Source organism: Schistocerca cancellata, chromosome 4, assembly GCF_023864275.1.
Source record: "Schistocerca cancellata isolate TAMUIC-IGC-003103 chromosome 4, iqSchCanc2.1, whole genome shotgun sequence".
Taxonomy (NCBI): domain Eukaryota; kingdom Metazoa; phylum Arthropoda; class Insecta; order Orthoptera; family Acrididae; genus Schistocerca; species Schistocerca cancellata.
This window is the reverse complement of record NC_064629.1, coordinates 496,856,503-496,883,381: the sequence shown is the minus strand read 5'-3', so window position 1 is coordinate 496,883,381 and position 26,879 is coordinate 496,856,503. Positions and strand designations below refer to the sequence as shown.

Genomic DNA, 26,879 nt, shown 5'->3' with positions numbered 1-26,879 from the left:
GTTCTGCAGGTGGGTTATTTTGTAGTCATTCTGTTGATCCTCTTATATTAGCTCTAAATATGATTGCTCAGTTTGTAACCATTCTTTCTCATATAATTACAATAAATATAATGATTCCTACAATAGAAATTGTAGACCCAATTCTTGACACTACATTTCATGATGTATATGCATCTGGATAATCTGAATATCGTCGTGGTATTCCTGCTAGTCCTAGGAAGTGTTGAGGGAAGAATGTTAAGTTTACCCCAATAAATATAATTGTAAATTGGATTTTTAATCATGTATTATTTATAGTTAATCCTGTAAATAATGGATATCATTGAATAACACCTTCTATGATTGCAAATACTGCTCCTATAGATAATACATAATGGAAGTGGGCTACTACATAAAAAGTATCATGTAATTCGATGTCAAGTGATGAGTTTGCTAATACTAACCCTGTTAGTCCACCAATTGTGAATAGAAAAATAAATCCTAAAGCTCATAATAGTGGTGGATTGAATTTGAATTTAGTTCCATATAGTGTAGCTAATCATCTGAATACCTTAATTCCTGTAGGTACAGCAATAATTATTGTTGCTGATGTAAAGTAAGCTCGTGTGTCAACGTCTATTCCTACTGTAAATATGTGATATGCTTATACAATAAATCCTATTATTCCAATTGATAATATAGCATAAATTATACCTAGTGTTCCAAATGATTCAATTTTTCCTCTTTCTTCACATACAATGTGAGAGATAATTCCAAATCCTGGAAGAATTAAAATGTAAACTTCTGGGTGCCCAAAGAATCAAAATAAGTGTTGATATAGAATTGGGTCACCTCCTCCCGCAGGTTCAAAGAATGATGTATTTAAATTTCGATCTGTTAGTAGTATAGTAATAGCCCCTGCAAATACTGGAAGCGACAAAAGGAGGAGAAGAGCTGTAATAGCTATGGATCATACAAATAAAGGTGATTCATCTAGAGTTATACTTTCTGATCGTATATTAATTGCTGTTGTAATGAAGTTTACTGCACCAAGAATAGATGATACACCTGCTAAGTGAAGTGAGAAAATAGCCAGGTCTACAGATGCTCCTCCATGTGCGATAGCTCCTGCAAGAGGGGGGTAAACTGTTCACCCTGTACCTGCACCGTTATCTACTATAGAAGATGTAAGAAGAAGGGTTAGTGAAGGCAGTAGTAATCAAAAACTTATATTATTTATTCGTGGGAATGCTATATCTGGTGCACCAATTATTAATGGTACAAGCCAATTACCAAATCCACCAATTATAATAGGTATTACTATAAAAAAATTATTACAATTGCGTGTGCTGTAATAATAACATAATAGATTTGGTCGTCTCCAATTAGAGATCCTGGTTGGCCGAGTTCAGCACGAATAAGTAGTCTTATTGATGTTCCTACTATTCCTGCTCACGCTCCAAATAAGAAGTATAAAGTACCAATATCCTTATGGTTTGTTGAGAATAATCATTTTTGCGGTAAGATGGCTGAATTTAAGGTGGTAGACTGTAAATCTACTTATGAGATGTTTCTCTCTTACCATGTGTTTAGGCCTTATATTCAATTATGATTCTAGACTGCAATTCTAGAGGTGTGAAATTTTACTAAGGCCTAAAAGATTATTCTTTTAATTATAACTTTGAAGGTTATTAGTTTAGTTAACTTAAGTCCTTAGTATAATGAGATTAAGGTTGATGCTGAGATTAATCCTATTGTTGAAATTATTACTGTTATAGGGAGAATAATTCTTGATTTTTGAGACTTTATTTTTATAGATCATGAATTTTCTGTGTATGACATAATTAGGGCTGAGAATCTAATACGTATATAATAATAAAGTGTAATTGTAGTTAATACAACCATAATGGTTATAATAGTTGTTATGTTATTTTCTATCAATGATTGTATTACAATTCATTTTGGTAGAAATCCAAGGAATGGTGGCAAACGACCTAGGCATAGAAGAGATAAAAATATTATGAATTTAATTTCAGTTTTTATATTTCTGGCTGAATAAATTTGGTTTATAAAAAATAGATTTATTTGCTTAAATAATAAGACCATAATTAATCTTAATAGAGAGTAAATAATAAAGTATAGTTCACAGATGTTTTCTCTAACTGTTAGAGATCTAATTATTTACCCTAAATGTCTAATTGAGGAATATGCTAGAAGTTGTCATAGAGATGTTTGATTTAAACCACCTATTGCCCCCATAATAATTCTTAGAATGATAATTGTTCAAACGAATGTTCTTAATCGAATACAATAAGATAACACCATTATTGGGGCAATTTTTTGCCATGTTATTAGTGTTCAACAGTTATTTCATCTTGAAGCTCCTATTACTTCTGGAAATCAGAAATGGAAAGGTGCAGCCCCGATCTTGATGGGATAACTTCTGTTTCTCATCCTATTGGATATTTTATTTGAATCAGCAAAATTGAAAATAATAGTATTGTCGATGCTATTGCTTGGACAATAAAATATTTAATTGATGATTCATTTATTATTATATTTTTATTTCTTGTGAGGAGCGGAATAAATGAAAGTAAGTTGATCTCAAGTCCTATTCTAACTCCAAATCAGGAGTTTGATAAAATGGACAGGATCGTTCCTATCATTAATGTTGATAGGAAGAGAAGTTTTGTAGAGTTGTTGGTCATTAAAAAGGAGAGGATGATACCTCTATAAACGGGGTATGAACCCATTAGCTTGTTTAGCTTACCTTTTTACATTAAGGTGTATGATGCACGTTAGTTTTTGATACTAAAGGAGGTAGTTTAATTCTGTCTTATGTAATTTTTAATGAAGGTAATTTAATTTACTTGATTTATCCTATCAAGGTAACCCTTTAATCAGGCACTTCATTTATATTTAATATATAAATTAAAATTTTTTTTTGATAATTTGTTTATGTATTATTTTGGATATTTCTAATTAATTTATCTCGGTTCGGATAATTTGAGCTTATATTATATATTATATAATAAATAACTTATATTAATATATTACGTTTAATTAAATTTAAATACTCATAAAGTTATTTTATTATTATTAAGTGATTATTTTAATACATTTATTTACCTAGGATTATAGCTACTTATGTTTGTAGCTTAAAATAGGTTATTATATTATAAATTATATAATAATATGTAAATTAATATTAAATATTATTATAATTGGATATAATAAATATAATTTATATTAATTAAATATAAAATATTATATTAATATAAATAATTATATTAATTATAATAATATAATTAGATTTATTTTCTATAATTAAATTATTTAATTAATTAATATTTAAGTTAACTTAATATAAAGTTAATTTTAAATTAATAACATATTACATTAATTTACATAATTGTATAAAATATATTTATTATATTATTTAATCTTTCTTTATTATTAGAGAAGAGGAAGATTAAATAAGAAAGAATATAATACATTTATTGGTATACATGTTCCATATTAATCTTTATTTTCATATAATAGAGAAGTTGTTGTGGTCATTCGAGGGTGCGTTTCTTTTTTTTGTCACTATTTGTATTTTTTTTCTTTTTTTTCTTTAAAAATTTGAATCTTTTATTTTTTCTTAATTTTATAAATTTTTGAATTTCTTATTTTGTTTCCAAAAGTTTTTATTCTTGCTTATTTATTCACTTTTTCTTTGTATTATATGTAAGTTCTCTCATACTAAATGTTCTATTTTGCAGTAATTTGATTTAATTATCAAGTGATTTTGGATTTAGCAATTGATTTAGTACCGGCATAATTCGTGCCAGCAGCCGATTGATACAAGTGAATATTATTGGTTAAAACAGTTGTTTATATTTTTAGGGTTAAAATATAAATTTGTAAGGTGAAATGTTAAAATTTATTTAAAGCTCTTTTTATGAATCTGTGAAATTTAAATAATAAACTAGGATTAGAAACCCTATTATTTTAAATGTTAATTATATTTACCAGGCTACTATTAGTTAAGGTCTTTAAACCCAAAGAATTTGGCGGTATCTCATTCCATTCAGAGGAACCTACCCCGTGATTGATAATACACGATTTACTCTACTTAATTTATTTGTTTGTATATCTCCGTTATCAGAGAATCTTTTTAGGGTTGTAATTCTCAAGATTTATAATTATAAAGTATTTCAGGTCAAGGTGCAGCTTATAGTTAAGAGGAGGTGGGTTACAATAGATTTTTGTTTATAACGGATTTGATGGTGAAATACTTTTAATGAAGGTGGATTTGATAGTAATTTAATTTATTTAATTTAATTGATATTGGCTTTGAGGTGTGTACACATCGCCCGTCGCTCTAATTATTGATTATTCTATTTTAATGTTTTAATTTAGCTTCAATTTAGATAAGTCGTACCGTAGTAGATGTACTGGAAAGTGTATCTAGTAAGAGTTTCAAGATATAACTTATTAGTAAAGTGTTTCATTTACACTGAAAATTTTTCTGTGCAAATCAGGATATCTTGATTATTTATTTTATTATATTTATTTTTTGTTTAATTAATTATTTAATAAAAATAATTTTGTTGAATTTTGTAGAATTGATTTCTTAAATTATAGTTTATTGGTAATGCAATTGTTTTATGAAATATTATTTTAAATTTTTAAATGTAGATTTTATTTGTTGTACCTTTTGTATCTGGGTTTATCAAAATTTTAGTATTTATTTTACTTGTCTCGATTTGGGTTGATTTATAAATAAATTATAGTTAATGTTTCATAATTATTATTAAATTATTTATAGGAATGAGATGTTAATCGTTTCCCAAGATATCTAGTTTCTTAAGAAAAAAATTAATTTTTTGAAGTTAATTGTTTTTATTTAATTTTTTAAGTATAAATATTAACTTATTTATTCTTTAAGGGATAAGCTTTGAAGTTAATAACCTATAATTTGTTTTTTAAAATATAATAGTAAGCTTTAAACCAGCTATCTCGAAGATTACGATTTAGTTCATTATTTTTTATTTTGATTTTTTAATTATTTTAGGTTTTTTATTAAGATTATTTATTTAATTTTAAAATTTTTGTAATAATGATAGAATTAGTATATTTATTTGTATATAATTTTTACCTTGTGAATTTATTATAAGTAACTAGGCAAAATTGATTTCCGCCTGTTTATCAAAAACATGTCGTCTTGAAAATACTTTGAGGTCTGGCCTGCTCACTGAGCGGATTTTTAAAGAGCCGCGGTATTTTGACCGTGCAAAGGTAGCATATGGACCATATGGTTGAAATATTTTTTATTTCATTGATTAATACTAATTAAATTACTATTTTGACAGATTAATGTGTTGAATTTAGAATTCATTAATGTAGATTTTTTCTACAAATAGTATTGATACTTTATGATTTATTTATGTTTATTTTGAATTTTCTTTTATTAGTTATTTGTGTTTTAATTAGTGTTGCTTTTTTAACTTTATTAGAGCGTAAGGTTTAAGGTTTCATCCAAATTCGAAAGGGCCCAAATAAAGTAGGTTTTGTAGGAATTCCTCAGCCCTTTAGTGATGCTATTAAGTTAATTTGTAAGGAGCAGCCAATTCCTATTATATCTAATTATTTATTTTATTATTTTTCTCCTGTTTTTAATTTAATAATTTCCTTGGCTATTTGAGTAATTTTCCCTTACTTGACTCATATGTGTTCTTTTTCTTATGGATTTTTGTTTTTTTAAGTTGTACTAGATTAGGTGTTTGTACTGTTATAATTGCTGGTAGGTCTTCTAATTCAAATTATTCTTTATTAGGTTCTCTTCGTTCTGTTGCTCAAACAATTTCATATGAAGTTAGTTTGGCATTAATTTTATTATCTTTAATTATATTAATTGGTAGTTTTAACATGTTTGATTTTATAAATTATGAGCTTTATTGTTGATTTATTATTATTTCTTTTCCTTTAGCTTTAGCTTGTTTCGCTTCTTGTTTAGCTGAAACTAACTGTACTCCTTTTGACTTTGCCGAAGGTGAATCCGAGTTAGTTTCAGGTTTTAATATTGAATATGGTGCAGGTGGATTTACTTTACTTTTTTTAGCTGAGTATACAAGAATTGTTTTTATAAGAATATTATTAGCTTTAATTTTTTTAGTTGGTGATTTTTATTCTTTTATATTTTTTATTAAGCTTGGGGTTTATTTGAGTTTGGGGAACATTACCACGTTTTCGTTATGATAAGTTAATGTACTTAGCTTGAAAAAGTTTTTTGCCTTTATCTTTAAATTTTTTTATTTTCTTTGTCGGTTTAAAGATTTTATTTATTTCATTTATTTAGTGAAATTTTTTAAGAAAAGTTAATAGAAGAGTTAAACTTCTAGTTTTATGTTTTCAAAACATATGCTTTTCCTAAGCTAATTAACTTATTATTCCTTAATTAGTTTATCTCATGCGTTTGCAATATGTACATTAATTAAGAAGTATGTAAAGTAGATAATTGTTAAGATTTGTCCTGTTATAATGTAAGGTTCTTCAACAGGTCGTTTACCAATTCATGTTAATAAGCATACGAAAACTACTATCATTCAGAATAAAACCTGATTAATAGGATAGAATTGAATACCTCGAAATGGTGTTTTATTATAAAATGGTAAAGTTATTAAGATTCTAATTGATAAGAATAATGCAATAACACCTCCTACCTTATTAGGGATTGATCGTAGAATTGCATATGCAAATAAGAAATATCATTCTGGTTGGATATGGACGGGAGTTACTAATGGGTTAGCAGGTACAAAATTATCTGGATCCCCTAGAAGGTAAGGATAAATCAAGCTTAATATAATTAATAATGATGTTATTAATACAAATGTAATAGAGTCCTTGAAAGTAAAGTATGGGTGAAATGGAACTTTTTCAATATCTCCATTTAGGCCTAAAGGGTAATTAGACCCTGATTGGTGAAGGAAAAATAAATGAATTGCTGCCATTGCAGCATTAATAAACGGTAGTACAAAATGAAATGTAAAGAATCGGTTTAATGTTGCATTATCAACAGCAAACCCTCCTCATACCCATTGAACTAAATCTGTTCCTAAATATGGAATTGCTGATAATAAATTAGTAATTACTGTCGAACCTCAGAATGATATTTGACCTCAAGGTAAAACGTATCCTATAAATGCGGTTGCTATAACTAAGAATAGAATTACTGTACCAATTATTCAGGTGTCATGTATATGTAAGATCAGTAGTAAATTCCTCGTCCTACATGTAAATAAATACAAATAAAAAATATAGAAGCTCCATTTGCGTGTAAGGATCGAATAATTCAACCATTATTTACGTTTTGGCAGATGTGAACTACACTACTAATCGCTTTTTCAGTATTTGATGTATAATGTATAGCTAAAAATAGTCCGGTTACAATTTGAATTACTAAACATAGTCCTAGTAGGGACCCAAAATTTCATCAAAATGAAATATTTGTTGGTGCAGGTAAATCAACTAAAGAGTTATTAATGACTTTAATTAAAGGATGTCTTAATCGTAAGGGTTTAATCATTAGTAAATTATCTTATTTTACGAATAGGCCCCTGGTTAATATTGGTGATTTTAACAACTGCTAATAGTGCCAAAAATAAATAAATTATTATTATTATTGTAATAATAAATATTGGTCTATTATATATTTTTTTAAAGATATTGTTATTTCTTGATAATTGATTGAATTATCAATATTTATAGTTTCAGTATTCTTGAAAAAGTCTATAAATATTATTATAACAAGAATAATAAATATTGATATAATAAATACTCATATAGTTAAGGTAATAATTATCGTAATTGATTTAGGTTGAAATATTTCGTTTGATGCAATTCTCGTAATATAAATAAATAGAACTAATATACCACCAAGAAACGTTAAAAATAAAATATATGATAATCAATATCTTACCATTATTGTTCCTGTTATTAGCCCGACTAAAAAAGTTTGTAGGATAATGAAAAGCATTATTGATATTGGGTGTCTTAATTTAATAAAATTAATATTTATTACGTTTGATAGTGATATAATTATTATTTTGATCATTTCAGGGGTTAGTTTATTAAAAATATCGGTTTTGGGGACTGATGATGGAAAGCTTTTCCACCTCTGAAGTTTTAAAAGTGGGGCTGAACTTATTTCCGGTTTACAAGACTGGTGTTTTTTTTAAACTATTAAAACTAATGTTTATATTCTCTGTCTTTACTTCTTTATTGATTTATTTTGCTGGTGTTTATGTTTTTTCCTCTAAACATAAGCATTTATTAATGGTTCTTTTGAGATTAGAATATATTGTTCTTTCTTTATTTATATTAATTATTGTTTTTCTTATTGAGTTTGATTATGATTATTTTATTCCTGTTTTTTTTTTTGTTTTTTCTGTTTGTGAAGGTGCTTTAGGTCTTTCTATTTTAGTTTCAATAATTCGTTCTCTTGGGAATGATTTTTTAATTCTTTTGGTTTATCTCTATGTTAAAGTATTTATTTATAACTATTTTATTGATCCCTCTTTGTTTGGTTAATAATTGTTGATGGTTGGTTCGTTCTTTAATGTTTATGTCTAGTTTTGTTTTTATGATTTGTGTTTATTCATATGCGGATTTGAATATGATTAGATATTATTTTGGTATTGATTATTTTTCTTTTACTTAGATTTTGCTTAGTTTTTGAATTTGTTCTTTAATAATTACTGCTAGAGATTCAGTTTATTTAAGTTCTTATCATTCTAATTTTTTTGTCTTTGTAGTCTTAGTTTTAATGATTATGCTTTATCGTTCTTTTGCTAGATTGAGTCTTCTTTCTTTTTATATTTTTTTTGAGGCTAGATTAGTTCCTACTTTACTTTTGATTTTAGGTTGAGGTTATCAACCTGAACGCTTACAGGCTGGTGTTTATTTAATTTTTTATACTCTGGTTGCTAGATTACCTTTATTATTAGTTTTATTTAGGGTTTATGATTTTTCTAATACTTTGTATTTTCCTTTATTGGTTGATTTTGGTTCTTATTATTTTATATTTTATGTGATTATAATTCTTGCCTTTTTACTTAAGATGCCGATATTTTTGGTTCATTTATGGCTTCCTAAGGCTCATGTTGAGGCCCCTATTTCAAGTAGAATGATTCTTGCTGGTGTTTTATTAAAGTTAGGTGGTTATGGTATTTTTCGTGGTATGAAGGTTATTTCTTATTTGGGTTTAAAGTTTAATTATTTTTGATTGTCTTTAGGTTTATCTGGTGGGGTTATTGTTTGATTTATTTGTTTTCGTCAGGTTGATTTAAAGTCTTTAATTGCATATTCTTCTGTTGCTCATATAAGAATAGTTATTAGAGGATTGATGACTATGAATTGATGGGGTTGTATAGGTTCTCTTTCTTTAATGGTTGGTCATGACTTGTGTTCTTCTGGTTTATTTTGTTTATCTAATATTATTTATGAGCGTTTAGGTAGACGAAGATTATTAATTAACAAGGGTATAATTAATTTGATACCAAGAATGGCCTTATGATGATTCCTTTTTAGGTCTTCTAATATAGCTGCTCCTCCTTCTTTAAATTTGGTAGGTGAACTTAGATTATTAAATAGAATTATGTCTTGATCTTCTTTTAGATATTTTGCTTTAATTTTTTTTTCTTTTTTTAGAGCTGTTTATACTTTATACATGTATTCTTATTTTCAGCATGGTAATTATACCACGACGATATTCAGATTATCCAGATGCATATACATCATGAAATGTAGTGTCAAGAATTGGGTCTACAATTTCCATTGTAGGAATCATTATATTTATTGTAATTATATGAGAAAGACTGGTTACAAACCGAGCAATCATATTTAGAGCTAATAAAAGAAGATCAACAGAATGACTATAACATAACCCACCTGCAGAACACAGCAACTCAGAACTACCATTAATTTCTAGATTCTAATATGGCAGATTAGTGCAGTAGATTTAAGCTCTACAAATAAAGGTTTGACCTTTTATTAGAAAATTCATTAATGGCAACATGATCAAATTTATCCCTTCAAGATGGAGCTTCCCCATTAATGGAGCAATTATCAATCTTCCATGATCATACTATAGTAGTATTATTATTAATTACAGTAATTGTAGGGTATGCTCTAAGTTATATATTATTTATTGCCTATACAATCCGAAACATACTTCACGGACATTTAATTGAAACAATCTGAACAGCACTACCAGCAATTACACTAATTTTCATTGCACTCCCATCATTACGACTTTTATATTTACTTGATGATTCAGTAGATGCAATAATCACAATTAAAACAATTGGACGACAATGATACTGAAGATACGAATATTCAGACTTTATAGACGTAGAATTTGACACTTATATAACACCAGAACAAGACCTAGAAAATGACGGATTTCGACTCCTAGATGTAGATAACCGAACAATTCTACCAATAAATACGGAAGTACGAGTATTAACAAGAGCATCAGACATTCTACACTCATGAACAGTACCTGCATTAGGGGTTAAAATTGACGCAACGCCAGGTCGACTAAACCAAGGAACATTTACAATAAACCGGCCTGGATTGTTCTTTGGACAATGTTCAGAAATCTGTGGTGCGAACCACAGATTCATACCAATGGTAATTGAAAGAACTTCAGTAAACTTATTTATCAAGTGATTATCTAAGATAATCTAAGGAGTTAGTTAAAATATATAACATTAGAGTGTCAATCTAAAATAACTAAACAGTTAGTACACCTTGAAATACATCAGATGACTGAAAGTAAGTAATGGTCTCTTAAACCAAAAAATTGTAAATTAATGACTACTTCTGATGGGGAAATTTAATCCATATCCCTCAAATATCCCCTTTCATATGATTCTCCCTATTCATTATATTTTCAGCTACATTAATTTTATTTAATCAAATAAACTTTTTTTTCATTTTAACCAAATCTTATTAAAAGAGCAGAAAAAAGAACAATTTATATAAAAAACTTAAATTGAAAATGATAACAAATTTATTTTCAACATTTGACCCATTAACTAATATCTTCAATTTATCATTAAATTGAACTAGAACATTCTTAGGATTATTATTAATCCCATCAATGTTTTGACTTACACCATCACAAATTAATATTATTTGAAATAAACTAAACTTAACCTTACACAATGAATTTAAAACATTACTAGGACCAAAATCATTTAATGGAAAAACATTCATCATCATTTCAATCTTTATTATAATACTATTTAATAATTTCATAGGATTATTCCCTTACATCTTTACTAGAACAAGACATTTAGCATTAGCATTTGCAATCGCTCTACCTATATGATTAAGATTTATGTTATTTGGATGAATTAATCATACCAAACATATATTTACACACCTTGTTACTCAAGGAACACTGCCTGCATTAATATCATTTATAGTATTAATAGAAACAATTAGAAATGTCATTCGACCAGGTAGATTAGCAGTACGACTAACAGCAAATATAATTGCAGGACACTTACTATTAACATTACTAGGAAATACAGGACCATCTATAGCAATAAACTTAATTTCACTATTAATTATTGGACAAATACTTCTATTAATTCTAGAATCAGCAGTAGCAATAATTCAAGCTTATGTTTTCTCAATTTTAAGAACTTCATATTCTAGAGAAGTATACTAAACCTATGTTAACAACTCACTCAAACCACCCATTCCACTTAGTAGATTACAGACCTTGACCATTAACAGGAGCAATTGGAGCAATAGTTTTAGTATCAGGGTTAGCAAAATGATTTCACCTATTTAACATTAACTTATTTATAATTGGATTTTGAATTACCTTACTAACTATAATCCAATGATGACGAGATGTAGTACGAGAAGGAACATACCAAGGACTACATATGGCATTTGTATCAATTGGATTACGATGAGGGATAATTTTATTTATTGCATCAGAAGTACTATTCTTTGTTTCATTTTTCTGAGCATTTTTTAGAAGAAGACTAGCACCTACTATTGAACTAGGAATATTATGACCCCCAACAGGAATCCAACCTTTTAATCCTATACAAATTCCAATACTTAATACAGCTATTCTTTTAGCATCAGGAGTAACAGTAACATGAGCACATCATAGTTTAATAGAATCTAATCATACTCAAGCATTACAAGAACTATACTTCACAGTATTACTAGGACTATACTTCACTATACTTCAAGCATATGAGTATTGAGAAGCACCCTTCACCATTGCAGACGCAGTTTATGGATCAACATTCTTTGTTGCAACAGGATTCCATGGGCTACATGTAATTATCGGAACAATCTTCTTATCAACATGTCTACTTCGACATTCAATAAACCAATTCTCACCAAGACACCACTTTGGAATTGAAGCAGCAGCATGATACTGACAGTTTGTAGACGTAGTGTGATTATTCTTATACATCTCTATTTATTGATGGGGTAGACAATTGTTTTTATAGTATAAATAGTTCATTTGACTTCCAATCAAAAAGCTTGATATTAATCAAGAAAAACAATCCTAATTTTATCTACAAGAATTTTTATTAGATTTATTATCCCAATAATTGTTATAATCCTTGCAACAACACTATCAAAAAAATTAATTAATGACCGAGAAAAAAGATCACCATTTGAGTGTGGATTTGACCCAAAAAGATCAGCACAAATACCCTTCTCACTTCGATTCTTCTTAATTGCAGTAATTTTCTTAATTTTTGATGTAGAAATCGCACTAATCCTTCCAATTGTAATTATTTTTAAAACTTCAGATATTATAATCTGAACAATATCAACAATATTTTTTATTATAGTATTATTAGGAGGACTATACCATGAATGAAATCAAGGAGCCTTACAATGAGCAGAATAAAGGGTTGTAGTTAACTATAACATTTGTGTTGCATTCAAAAAGTATTGATATAATCAATCAACCTTAAATAGAATAAGAAGCGAAATATTGCAGTCAGTTTTGACCTGGAAGGTTGGTAAATAAAATACCCTTATTCTTATTAATTGAAGCCAAAAAGAGGCGTATTACTGTTAATAATATAATTGAACTATAAAGTTCCAATTAAGGAAATGTAAAGTCAATATGAAAGCTGCTAACTTTTTATATTAGCGGTTAAATTCCGTTAAGATTTCTAAAATTTATATAGTTTAAATAAAACATTACATTTTCACTGTAAAAATAATACATGTATATTTATAAATACCTAAAAGTAAAAATACTTCCTTAACATCTTCAGTGTTACGCTCTAATCATAAGCTATTTAAGTAAACGAAAAATAATACCACCAAAATAAACATTCAAAAATTAAAAGTTAAAAGATAAATCTTAAAATTAGAATCATATCATCCTTGTATATAACCAATTAAATAAATAAATAGTCTATATAAACCTTGACCACCAAATAATTCACCCCAACCATAATCAAATGATTTAGATGAATAATAACCCAATTTTAAAGGAATATATCTAATAAACTTAGTTGAAAGGAAAGGTATAAACCACATAGAACCAGCAAATCTGACAAAAGAAAGTATACTTAAAGAAAATAAATTGTGAGAAAAATCAAAATTAGAAATAAGATAACCCAAATAAGCACCCAAAACAACTACAGTAATACTCAAAAACTTTAAATAATAGGGCAAAGCAATAACATGAGGAATAGGAAAAATTAATCAAGACAAAAGACTGCCGCCAAAAACAGCAATAAATAATAAACCAATTATACCAAATGAAATATAATAACCCTTATCATCAAAATAAAATCTAGAATAAAAATTATTATCACCAGACATTGAATAATAAAAAAGACGAAAAGATTAAGAAGCGGTTAAGCCGGTAGAAAAGAAATAAAGGAAAAAAATTAAACAATTAATTCATCTTAAACAAACCATTTCAAGAATTAAATCCTTTGAATAAAAACCAGCTAAAAATGGTATACCACACAAAGACAAACTAGAAACATTAAAACAAACTGAAGTTAAAGGCATAAAATTAACAATAGAACCTATAAAACGAATGTCCTGAGAATCCTTTAAATTATGAATTATTGAACCTGCACACATAAACAATGAAGCCTTAAATAAAGCATGAGCTAATAAATGAAGAAATGCAAGTTTTGGGTAACCCATAGCCAAAATTCTTATTATTAAACCAAGTTGTCTTAAAGTAGAAAGAGCAATAATTTTCTTAAAATCAAATCAAAATTCGCTCCTAAACCAGACATAAATATAGTTATTCAACCAATTAAAAGCAAAAATCAACCACAATTATAAGCATCTAATATTGGTCTGAAAACGAATTAATAAATAAACCCCAGCAGTAACAAAAGTAGAAGAATGAACCAAAGCAGAAACAGGAGTAGGAGCAGCCATAGCAGCAGGAAGCCAAGAAGAAAAGGGAATTTGAGCTCTTTTAGTTATAGCTGCTAAAACAATTAATATAGTAATAAGCTTTATTTAAAAAGAATTAGAAATAAAATCATAATAATAAATGTAATTTCAACCACCAAAATTTAATATTCAAGCAATAGAAATTAAAATAGCAACATCACCAATACGATTAGAAAGTGCAGTTAATATACCCGCACTAAAGATTTCACATTTTGGTAGTAAATAATTAAACAATAAGAAACTAAACCTAAACCATCCCATCCTAATAAAATTGTAATCAAATTAGGACTAATAATTAAAAAACCTATAGAAAGAATAAATATTAAAACAATAATAATAAAACGAGTTATATTTTTTTCTCCCGATATATAGTCCTCTCTATAATAAATAACCAAAGAAGAAATTTACATAACAAAGGACATAAAAATAAGAGATATTCAATCCAAAATTAAAGTCATAACAACCATAGAACCATTTAAATTAAAAAGTTCTCATTCAACAAAAACTGTATAATCAATTATTAAATAATAAATACCCAAAATAAAAATTATAGTTCTAGAAAAAAATTAAGAAAAAAAACTCAAAGAACAAATAGAAAACAAATTCACGGCCTAAGACGAAAAAATTCATATCATTGATTCCACAAAACAACATTTTTAATTAAAATACTTAAGCAACCTAAACAAAAAATACTCACCCTTTAAACAAAGAATATTTAAAGGTAATCAATGTAAAAGTAAAAGATGATATTCACGAAAATAACCAAGCGAACATGTATAAACACCAGAATAATAATAACCATGCTGAGAATAAGAATACATGTATAAAGTATAAACAGCTTTAAAAAAAGACAAGAAAATTAAAGCAAAAATCTAAAAGATGATCAAGACATAATTCTATTTAATAATCTAAGTTCACCTACCAAATTTAAAGAAGGAGGAGCAGCTATATTAGAAGAGCTCAAAAGGAATCATCATAAAGCCATTCTTGGTATCAAATTAATTGTACCCTTGTTAATTAATAATCTTCGTCTACCTAAACGCTCATAAACAATATTAGATAAACAAAATAAACCAGAAGAACACAAGCCATGACCAACCATTAAAGAAAGAGAACCTATACAACCCCATCAATTCATGGTCATCAATCCTCCAATAACTATTCTTATATGAGCAACAAGAGAATATGCAATTAAAGACTTTAAATCAACCTGACGAAAACAAATAAATCTAACAATAGCCCCGCCAGATAAACCTAAAGACAATCAAAAATAATTAAACTTTAAACCCAAATAAGAAATAACCTTCATAACACGAAAAATACCATAACCACCTAACTTTAATAAAACACCAGCAAGAATCAGTCTACCTGAAATAGGGGCATCAACATGAGCCTTAGGAAGCCATAAATGAACCAAAAATATCGGCATCTTATCTAAAAAGGCAAGAATTATAAACACATAAAATATAAAATAATAAGAACCAAAATCAACCAATAAAGGAAAATACAAAGTATTAGAAAAATCATAAAACCTAAATAAAACTAATAATAAAGGTAATCTTGCAACCAGAGTATAAAAAATTAAATAAACACCAGCCTGTAAACGTTCAGGTTGATAACCTCAACCTAAAATCAAAAGTAAAGTAGGAACTAATCTAACCTCAAAAAAAATATAAAAAGAAAGAAGACTCAATCTAGCAAAAGAACAATAAAGCATAATCATTAAAATTAAGACTATAAAGACAAATAATTTGAATGATAAGAACTTAAATAAACTGAACCTCTAGCAGTAATTATTAAAGAACAAATTCAAAAACTAAGCAAAATCAAACTAAAAGAAAAATAATCAATACCAAAATAATATCTAATCATATTCAAATCCGCATATGAATAAACACAAATCATAAAAACTAAACTAGACATAAACATTAAAGAATGAACCAAACATCAACAATTATTAACCAAACAAAGAGGGATCAAAAAATAGTTATAAATAAATACTTTAACATAAAGATAAACCAAAAGAATTAAAAAAATCATTCCCATGAGAACGAATTATTGAAACTAAAATAGAAAGACCTAAAGCACCTTCACAAACAGAAAAAACAAAAAAAAAAAAAACAGGAAAAAAATAATCATAATCAAACTCAATAAGAAAAACAATAATTAATATAAATAAAGAAAGAACAATATATTCTAATCTCAAAAGAACCATTAATAAATGCCTACATTTAGAGGAAAAAACATAAACACCAGCAAAATAAATCAATAAAGAAGTAAAGACAGAGAATATAAACCTTAGTTTTAATAGTTTAAAAAAAACGCCGGTCTTGTAAACCGGAAATAAGTTCAGCCCCACTTTTAAAACTTCAGAGGTGGAAAAGCTTTCCATCATCGGTCCCCAAAACCGATATTTTTAATAAACTAACCCCTGAAATGATCAAAATAATAATTATATCACTATCAAACGTAATAAATATTAATTTTATTAAATTAAGACACCCAATATCAATAATGCTTTTCATTATCCTACAAACTTTTTTAGCCGGGCTAATAACAGGAACAATAATGGAAAGATATTGATTATCATATATTTTATTTTTAACGTTTCTTGGTGGTATATTAGTTCTATTTATTTATATTACGAGAATTGCATCAAACGAAATATTTCAACCTAAATCAATTACGATAATTATTTATTTATTTATTTATTTATTTATTTATGCATTTATTTTACCTAGCAAGATTAGGGCCTTCAGGCCCTCTCTTAAACCTAACCAGGCATACTCAGATTCAACAAATTTCAGTTTCTACAGAACATTAAGGACATATAACATGTTATACAGTATTAATGTTACAGAAAAAATTAGAGGTTATAGAAGTACTACAATGATAATTATAACAATCAAAAAATAATTATAATAATCAAGAATAATAATAATAGTAACGACTATGTATAGGACAGTGAACATATTTTTTCTTTTATGAATGTCAGTCCTATTGCTAGTTGGGAATTTTCTCGTTATATTCTTGCAGCTTGTGAGTTATTCTCATCAAGCAGAGACATAAGACGATAGAATGGGGTGAAAGAGATATAGAAAAGGTAGATAAGTTAGAGGAGGAGAAATAGAATGGTAAAATTCGAAGCTATGATGGAGAGGAGAAAGAAAAAGATGAGAGGGGCACGACAATGGTGGCTATACCGTCCCTAATATGTAAGTCTTGAGTTCCCTCTTGAATGTTAAGTGGTTCTGGATAAGACGCAGATCACAGGGGAGCGCGTTCCATAGTCGTATGGCTGAGATGGAGAATGACACAGAGAAAGATTTTGTGTTATGTAAAGGTACAGCCAAGATGCTAGATGTATCCGATCTGGTATTGCGGTGTGGAATGATGATAGGTGTTTAATGTGAGAAGATAAGTATTGGGGGCACCAGTGGCTAAGAAATCGTTGAAGTAAGCACATCGTGTGGAGATCGCGTGCCTTATGTGGGCGTATCCAACCTAGCTGGGAGTATGAAGGACTGATATGATCATACAACCGTATATTGCATACGTATCTAACGCAAGCATTCACCACTAGCTCAAGGCATCTCGAATTTTCACTATTTGTGCCGTGTTGAACTACATCACAGTAGTAAAGATTAGGCAAGACTAGTGTTTGGACTAATTTTTGTTTAACATGGGTTGGAAATATTTTTCTAAATTTTTGAATTGCATGTAGGGAGGAGAGCGATCCGGCAAGCTGTGACTGTTTGTTCTTCCCAGTTTAGGTGTTCATCCAAGATTATTCCAAGGTCTTTTACTGTTTTTTGGTATGGTAGTTGGGTGCCATTGAGGAGTATTTGAGGGACTGTTTCGCGAAAGTACCGACTGATTAACTTTGGATGAGATATAAGTATGACCTGGGATTTCTTGGGGTTTAGTTTCAGACCTAGGTTCTGTGCCCATCGAGAAACAGAGCAAAGATCTGCCTTCATACTCGCTACTGCGTCAGCAATGTTCTTGGGGCTTGCACTTATGTACAGTTGGCTGTCGTCGGCATATAGATGGTAGTTGCAGGAGTGAATCACTGAAGAAATATCATTAATGTACAGTGAGAAGAGTAATGGACCAAGGACGGAGCCTTGGGGAACTCCAGAGCGCACGTTTTTCCATGATGACTTTTCCGACCCACAAATGACTTGTTGACTTCTGTTTTTGAGGTAGCTGTCGAACCAGTGTATAGCGCTGTTTGAGAAATTCAGCTGTTTCATTTTAATTAGTAATATATCAAAGTCAACTGTATCAAAAGCCTTGCTAAAGTCAAGCAGTGTTAGGATGGTAGCTTCACGTCTGTCCATAGCATGTTTAATGTCATCAGTTACTTTGAGTAATGCAGTTGCTGTACTATGGTGCTTTCGAAAGCCTGACTGATATTTGTTGTGGATGTTATGAATTTTGAGGTAATCCGTCAGCTGTTCATGGACGATGTATTCTAGGGCTTTAGATATTGCAGGTAGTATGCTGATCGGCCTGTAGTCACCTGGCGACTTAGGGTTGTCAGTCTTGGGTATAGGATGAATTAAACTTTGCTTCCACTCAGTAGGATATGTACTACTGACAAGAGACAGGTTGAAGATGTCTGTGATAACTGGAGTAATAGTGTCTACGACGTTCTTAATCATGCCAATGCTCACTCCATCATTTCCTACTGCCTCGGAAGAGATTCTCATAATTGCCTTGTGTACTGTGCCAGTAGTTACATGTTTTAGGAAAAACTTGTCTCTCGAGAGATTGATATCTTGGGGCTGGTAATTTGTCGCTGCGTGGCAGTTTATAGCTGTTGAGAAGAAATCATTGAATTCTTCTGCAGACGCTTGATAAACAGCGTCAGATTTTCGCTTCCCTATACCGAAACTGCGCAGCTTTTTCCACAGTGCAGCAGGTTTTGTTATACCGCATACGACAGAGCGGGTATGTCTGATTTTGGCATTCCTCACGCCTTGCTTGGTTCTATTTCGGAGTTTCCTATAAGCTTCGTACGCCTCGGGAGCTGGGTTACGCTTGAAGGCCCTATGTGCAGCATCACGTTTATTCATTAACTGGCGTAATGCAGTGGTGAGCCACGGAGCGGGAGCTCTCTTTACCTTGACAGTGCGTTGAGGAGCATGTTTATCATACAGTGTAATAATTTTGCGACATAATTCCCGAATTTTTCCGTCTAAAGTCGGTTCATTGCTTATATCATGCCAAGGGATGTCTGAGCAATCCTTTTGAAGAGCGTCATGGTTAACATTTTTTAGATTTCTGTAGGTTACCAGGTGAGATTTTTCTTTGGTAGTATGCACTGAGTAATTTAAGAATATCACGTCGTGAGCAGAGAGTCCTGGAACGGATGTCTGATTGGCGCGAATTATTTTATCTGGTCGCTTTGTTGCTATTATATCTATGAGTGTATGGCTGTGTGGCGTGTGATGAGTTCGGTCCAGCGGTGTTAAACTCATATCATTGGAGTGGAACAGTCTCCTTAGTTTTTCTGCAGAGGGAGATTTTAACTGTAAGTCGATGTTTGTGTCGCCCATAATGATTATGTGTTCATACAGTGTCACGAGCGAGGACAGGGCAGACTGAAAGGAGGACATAGCACTGACGTTTGGAGGTTTATAGATTACTCCAATTAGCAGTTTCTGATTTGATGTGTTTATTTCGAAAAACAAGAACTCTGCTTCTCCTCCGCCCTTTGCATCCGATGTGCATAGAACAGTAGGTCTGAGATCAGAGCGAACATAGGCACCCACACCACCTCCGCGTCGTGTTTCACGATCTGCCCTTAGGAGAGAGTAACCATTGATTCGGATAGCGTCGGAAGAAATGTTTGGTTTCAACCAAGTTTCAGAGATGAGGATAACATGGAACAGCGATTGGCAGAACAGATCACAGAACTCGTCGAAGTGAGCCGTTAGCGACTGCGCGTTCGCGTGGGCCACAAAGAGCCCATCGCCGGAACCGGTCCGTCCCATTGTGGCCGCCTGTAGGACCGAGCGCGCTCCGTCTACCTGCTGGCCGGAAGAGGGACAAAAGCTGGATTTCGCGGGGGAAGACATATTTACAGGTGTGTCCAAGGTCGTGACTGACTCAAGCGTCTGTGAGCTAAAGGTGAAAGACAAGCTGGAGGTATCGGAGAAAGGAGCAAAAAGAAAGATGGAAAGTGGCAGTAGTGGTTACGAAAAAGATAATAGTAGTAGTAGTGGTAGTGACGAGGATAAAAGGTAACTTAATCTTATGATCATAAATTATGGATCAAAACAACAAACATAAATAAATGATATAATAATGAAGAGTTTATTTATTCTTCATGTCACCCCAACAAAACATCATCATTAAATATAGAAAGACAAACAAAAAACTATATAAAAATAAAATGTTAAGCTCTATAGGGTCTTCTCGTCCTAAAGAAAAATTTAAGCCTTTTGACTCAAAAGTTAAATTCAAAAATTTATTAAGAGACTGTTGATATCTCGTCAAGCCATTCATTCCAGCCACTAATTAAGAGACTAATGATTATGCTACCTTTGCACGGTCAAAATACCACGGCTCTTTAAAAATCTGCTCAGTGAGCAGGCCAGACCTCAAAGTATTTTCAAGAGGACATGATTTTGATAAATAGGCGGAAATCAATTTTTCCTAGTTCCTTATAATAAATTCACAAGGTAAAAATTATATACAAATAAATATACTAATTCTATCATTATTACAAAAATTTTAAAATTAAATAAATAATCTTAATAAAAAACCTAAAATAATTAAAAAATCAAAATAAAAAATAATGAACTAAAACGTAATCTTCGAGATAGCTGGTTTAAAGCTTACTATTATATTTTAAAAAACAAATTATAGGTTATTAACTTCAAAGCTTATCCCTTAAAGAATAAATAAGTTAATATTTATACTTAAAAAATTAAATAAAAACAATTAACTTCAAAAAATTAAATTTTTCTTAAGAAACTAGATAGCTTGGGAAACGATTAACATCTCATTTCTATAAATAATTTAATAATAATTATGATACATTAACTATAAATTATTTATAAATCAACCCAAATCGAGACAAGTAAAATAAATACTAAAATTTTGATAAACCCTGATACAAAAGGTACAACAAATAAAATCTACTTTAAAAAATTTAAAATAATATTTCATAAAAGAATTACATTACCAATAAACTATAATTTAAAAAATCAATTCTACAAAATATACTAAGACAAAATTCGACAAAATTATTTTTATTAAATAATTAAATAAACAAAAAATAAATATAATAAAATAAATAATCAAGATATCTTGATTTGCACAGAAAAATTTTCAGTGTAAATGAAACACTTTACTAATAAGTTATATCTTGAAACTCTTACTAGATACACTTTCCAGTACATCTACTATGTTACGACTTATCTCATCTAAATTGAAGCTAAATTAAAACAATAAAATAGAATAATCAATAATTAGAGCGACGGGTGATGTGTACACACGTCAGAGCCAATATCAGTTAAATTAAATAAATTAAATTACTATCAAATTCACCTTCATTAAAAGTATTTCACCATCAAATCTGTTATAAACAAAAATCAATTGTAACCCACCTCCTCTTAACTATAAGCTGCACCTTGACCTGAAATACTTTATAATTATAAATCTTGAGAATTATAACTCTAAAAAGATTCTCTGATAACAGAAATATACAAACAAATATATTAAGTAGAGTAAATCGTGTATTATCAATCACGGGGTAGGTTCCTCTGAATGGAATGAGATACCGCCAAATTCTTTGGGTTTAAAGACCTTAACTAATACTACCCTGGTAAATATAATTAACATTTAAAATAATAGGGTATCTAATCCTAGTTTATTATTTAAATTTCACAGTTTCATAAAAAGAGCTATAAATAAATTTTAACATTTCACCTTACAAATTTATATTTTAACCCTAAAAATGTAAACAACTGTTTGAACCAATAATATTCACTTGTATCAATCGTATAACCGCGGCTGCTGGCACAAATTATGCCAATACTAAATCAGTTGCTAAATCCAAAATCACTTGATAATTAAATCAAATCACTGCAAAATAGAACATTAAGTTTAACAAAACTTACATATAATACAAAGAAAAAGTGTATAAATAAGCAAGAATAAAACTTTTGGAAACAAAATAAGAAATTCAAAAATTTATAAAATTAAGAAAAAATGAAAGATTCAAATATTTAAAGAAAAAAAAGAAAAAATAACACAAATAGAGACAAAAAGAAGAAACGCGCCCTCGAATGACTACAACAACTTCACTATTATATTTAAATAAAGATTAATATGGAACATGTATACCAATAAATGGATTATACTCTATCTTATTTAATCTTTCTTTTCACTAATAATAAAGAAAGATTAAATAATATAATAAATATATTTTATACAATTATGTAAATTAATGTAATATGTTATAAATATAAAATTAACTTTATATTAAGTTAACTTAAATATTAATTAATTAAATAATTTAATTATAGAAAATATATCTAATTATATTATTATAATTAATATAATTATTTATATTAATATAATTTTTATATTTAATAATATAACTTATATTTATTATGTCCAATTATAATAATATTTAATATTAATTTACATATTATTATATAATTTATAATATAATAACCTATTTTAAGCTAAAAACATAAGTAGATATAATCCTAGGTAAATAAATGTATTAAAATAATCACTTAATAAAATAAAATAACATTATAAGTATTTAAATTTAATTAAATGTAATATCTTAATATAAATTATATATTGTATATAATATATAATATATGCTCAAATTATCCGAACCGAGATAAATTAATTAGAAATAACCAAAATAATACATAAACAAATTTTCAAAAAAAATTTTAATTTATATATAAATGAAGTGCCTGATTAAAGGGTTACCTTGATAGGGTAAATCAAGTAAATAAAAATTACCTTCATTAAAAATTACATAAGACAGAATTAAACTACCTCCTTTAGTATCAAAAACTAATGTGCATCATACACCTTAATGTAAAAAGGTAAGCTATACAAGCTAATGGGTTCATACCCCATTTATAGAGGTATCAATCCTCTCCTTTATAATGACCAACAACTCTACAAAACTACTCTTCCTATCAACATTAATGATAGGAACGATCCTGTCCATTTCATCAAACTCCTGATTTGGAGTTTGAATAGGACTTGAGATCAACTTACTTTCATTTATTCCGCTCCTAACAAGAAATAAAAATATAATAATATATAAATCATCAATTAAATATTTTATTGTCCAAGCAATAGCATCGACAATACTATTATTTTCAATTTTGCTGATTCAAATAAAATATCCAATAGGATGAGAAACAGAATTTATCCCATCAATAATAATCAGATCTAGATTATTATTAAAGATCGGGGCTGCACCTTTCCATTTCTGATTTCCAGAAGTAATAGAAGCTTCAAGAAGAAATAACTGTTGAACACTAATAACATGGCAAAAAATTGCCCCAATAATGGTGTTATCTTATTGTATTCAATTAAGAACTTTCGTTTGAACAATCATCATTCTAAGAATTATTATTGGGGCAATAGGTGGTTTAAATCAAACATCTCTACGACAACTTCTAGCATATTCCTCAATTAGTCATTTAGGGTGAATAATTAGATCTCTAACAGTTAGACAAAACATCTGAGAACTATACTTTATTATTTAATCTCTATTAAGATTAATTATGGTCTTATTATTTAAGCAAATAAATCTATTTTTTATAAACCAAATTTATTCAGCCAGAAATATAAAAACTGAAATTAAATTCATAATATTTTTATCTCTTCTATCCCTAGGTGGTTTGCCACCATTCCTTGGATTTCTACCAAAATGAATTGTAATACAATCATTGATAGAAAATAACATAACTATTATAACCATTATGGTCGTATTAACTACAATTACACTTTACTATTATATACGTATTAGATTCTCAGCCCTAATTATTTCATACACAGGAAATTCATGATCTATAAAAATAAAGTCTCAAAAATCAAGAATTATTCTCCCTGTAACAGTAATAATTTCAACAATAGGATTAATCTCAACACCAACCTTAATCTCATTATACTAAGGACTTAAGTTAACTAAACTAATAACCTTCAAAGTTATAATTAAAAGAATAATCTTTTAGGCCTTAGTAAAATTTCACACCTCTAGAATTGCAGTCTAGAATCATAATTGAATATAAGGCCTAAACACATTTTAAGAGAGAAACATCTCATAAGTAGATTTACAGTCTACCACTGTAAATTTAGCCATCTTACTGCAAAAATGATTATTCTCAACAAACCATAAGGATATTGGTACTTTATACTTCCTATTTGTAGCGTGAGCAGGAATAGTAGGAACATCAATAAGAATACATATTCATGCTGAACTCGGCCAACCAGGATCCCTAATTGGAGACGACCAAATCTATAATGTTATTATTACAGCACACGCATTTGTAATAATTTTTTTATAGTAATACCTATTATAATTGGTGGATTTGGTAATTGGCTTGTACCATTAATAATTGGTGCACCAGATATAGCATTCCCACGAATAAATAATATAAGTTTTTGATTACTACCGCCTTCACTAACCCTTCTTCTTACATCTTCTATAGTAGATAACGGTGCTGGTACAGGGTGAACAGTTAACCCCACTCTTGCAGGAGCTATCACACATGGAGGAGCATCTGTAGACCTGGCTATTTTCTCACTTCACTTAGCAGGTGTATCATCTATTCTTGGTGCAGTAAACTTCATTACAACAGCAATTAATATACGATCAGAAAGTATAACTCTAGATGAAACACCTTTATTTATATGATCCGTAGCTATTACAGCTCTTCTCCTCCTTTGTCGCTTCCAGTATTAGCAGGAGCTATTACTATACTACTAACAGATCGAAATTTAAATACATCATTCTTTGACCCTGCGGGAGGAGGTGACCCAATTCTATATCAACACTTATTTTGATTCTTTGGGCACCCAGAAGTTTACATTTTAATTCTTCCAGGATTTGGAATTATCTCTCACATTGTATGTCAAGAAAGAGGAAAAATTGAATCATTTGGAACACTAGGTATAATTAATGCTATATTATCAATTGGACTAATAGGATTTATTGTATGAGCACATCACATATTTACAGTAGGAATAGACGTTGACACACGAGCTTACTTTACATCAGCAACAATAATTATTGCTGTACCTACAGGAATTAGGGTATTCAGATGATTAGCTACACTATATGGAACTAAATTCAAATTCAATCCACCACTATTATGAGCTTTAGGATTTATTTTTCTATTCACAATTGGTGGACTAACAGGGTTAGTATTAGCAAACTTATCACTTGACATCGAATTACATGATACATATTATGTAGTAGCCCACTTCCATTATGTATTATCTATAGGAGCAGTATTTGCAATCATAGGAGGTGTTATTCAATGATATCCATTATTTACAGGATTAACTATAAATAATACATGATTAAAAATCCCATTTACAATTCTATTTATTGGGGTAAACTTAACATTCATCCCTCAACACTTCCTAGGACTAGCAGGAATACCACGACGATATTCAGATTATCCAGATGCATATACATCATGAAATGTAGTGTCAAGAATTGGGTCTACAATTTCTATTGTAGGAATCTATATATTTATTGTAATTATATGAGAAAGAATGGTTACAAACCGAGCAATCATATTTAGAGCTAATATAAGAAGATCAACAGAATGACTACAAAATAACCCACCTGCAGAACACAGCTACTCAGAACTACCATTAATTTCTAGATTCTAATATGGCATGTTAGTGCAGTAGATTTAAGCTCTACAAATAAAGGTTTGACCTTTTATTAGAAAATTTATTAATGGCAACATGATCAAATTTATCCCTTCAAGATGGAGCTTCCCCATTAATGGAGCAACTATCATTCTTCCATGATCATACTATAGTCATATTATTATTAATTACAGTAATTGTAGGTTATGCTCTAAGTTATATATTATTTATTGCCTATACAAACCGAAACATACTTCACGGACATTTAATTGAAACAATCTGAACAGCACTGCCAGCAATTACACTAATTTTCATTGCACTCCCATCATTATGACTACTATATTTACTTGATGATTCAGTAGATGCAATAATCACAATTAAAACAATTGGACAACAATGATACTGAAGATACGAATATTCAGACTTTATAGACGTAGAATTTGACAATTATATAACACCAGAACGAGACCTAGAAAATGACGGATTTCGACTCCTAGATGTAGATAACCGAACAATTCTACCAATAAATACGGAAGTACGAGTATTAA

At 29.1% G+C, this 26,879-nt stretch overlaps 1 long non-coding RNA gene across 1 annotated transcript in view; it reads left to right on the top strand.

Annotated features, from left to right (window-relative positions):
• LOC126185166 (uncharacterized) overlaps positions 1-21,024 on the top strand; it is an 82,209-nt gene extending 61,185 nt beyond the window's left edge. Inside the window, exon 2 of the long non-coding RNA XR_007536971.1 lies at positions 20,703-21,024. This is a non-coding gene — a long non-coding RNA (uncharacterized LOC126185166). The remainder of the gene's footprint in view (positions 1-20,702) is intronic.
• The last annotated feature ends 5,855 nt before the right edge of the window (positions 21,025-26,879 follow it).